Raw genomic sequence first — 1,546 nt, forward strand, 5'->3', positions numbered from 1 at the left:
TGGACAGCACCTTCCACTACCCAGAGAATAACCTTTCTACAGGATCCAGTAAAGCATTTTAGAACATCATACATTAAAGATAGGTGGGGGAAACCTACCAATCTATATTAAGTGTCTCCTAAAGAAATGTAGCCTTTCTTGGATACTAGGTATATAAAAATTGTGTAAATTTATTGCCAACAGAACTTCCTGATCCTTTAGATATTCTCAAATATCTAAAGGAATTCAGTGTTTAAGTTGGACCACCAGAAGATTGGAGAGCGCTTCAGCTTAATGGCAGAGAGAGTACACATATGGTGCTCAGTGTGTGTCTCTGTCCAAGAAGTTGGTGGTTGGAGTCCATCTAGGCAAACTAGGTTTTGCCTAATCCAGGCCCTTGAAAGCTGTGTTTGTGTTGCACTTTCTCATTTAACCAGCCTTTCAACATTATCCTCCATCTCTCTACTTTAAATCATACTGGGAACACCCTGTCAGAACCCCAAAGGTTCACATTACTAAAATGGTTTGAAGAAAGAATTATTTCTCACAAATAATTTGAATCAGTAGGTGTGTAAAGATATAGCTCTGGCTTGCCAGATGCTAAAGCTTGTTTGCACATTGTTCTGGATTTGTGAGCGATGAGCTGATTCACAGGAAAGTCTTGAGATTGGCTTCATTTGACTTGCCTTGACTGTGATCCCAGGCTGCAGTGCTTTGGTGAGTCTCCCAGTCTGAGACAAAGAACTCCTTGATGGGGATTGAGAAAAATAAAAATTTTGAGAATTGAGATGATTTTTTTTCTTTGTTTTTTTAATTTATTCCCCCCACTCCTTGAGGCTTGCTTGCTGTCTGCTCTCTGTGTCCCTTTGCTGCATGTTCTTCTGTTTTTGCTTGACTCTCTTTTTTTGCATCATCTTGCTGTGTCAGCTCTCCATAGTGTGCAGGCTGTCGGCCCTCTGTGGTGCACAAGCCAGCTTGCCTTCACAAGGATTCCCTGGGATGTGAACCCACAGCTTCCAATATGGTAGACAGGAGCCAAATCAATTGAGCCACAGGGCTTCCCAAGATTATTTGTTTCTCATTTCCATTCAATTGGGACTTTAGATAAGAGGGAAGAGTTATAAAAAGAGGAAGACTGCAGATGTCAAAGTTGATCTGGAAGAAAATAATGGTCATTGTTTTATCACTCTTCTTGGATTTGTTTCATCTATGCTGGTAAGTGATACTTAGTAAAAACCTCCAAATGTGAGCTCAGTTAAACAGAGGCTAATACCAACTTGCCATAGGAAATAAAGCTAGATCATGGACTCCCAGATACTGTTAAACTGACATCAAGTATGTTACCATCTTCATTATTTCAAAATTTTGGTTCAGAACATTAAGGAGACATTCCTCAAGTGAGTGAAATGTCCCTCAGAATGTCCCTCCTTCAGGAAGTAAGGACTTTGTAAGAGTTCCATGAAAGGGAGTGCAAGGTTTTCATCTGTGGTTCTCTGATTCTTTTACTCATGTTAGTTTTAGCAGACATTTATATGAAAATAGGAAATCAGAATAGCAGAGAGAGGCA

Source organism: Dasypus novemcinctus, chromosome 13 (genome assembly GCF_030445035.2).
Source record: "Dasypus novemcinctus isolate mDasNov1 chromosome 13, mDasNov1.1.hap2, whole genome shotgun sequence".
NCBI lineage: Eukaryota > Metazoa > Chordata > Mammalia > Cingulata > Dasypodidae > Dasypus > Dasypus novemcinctus.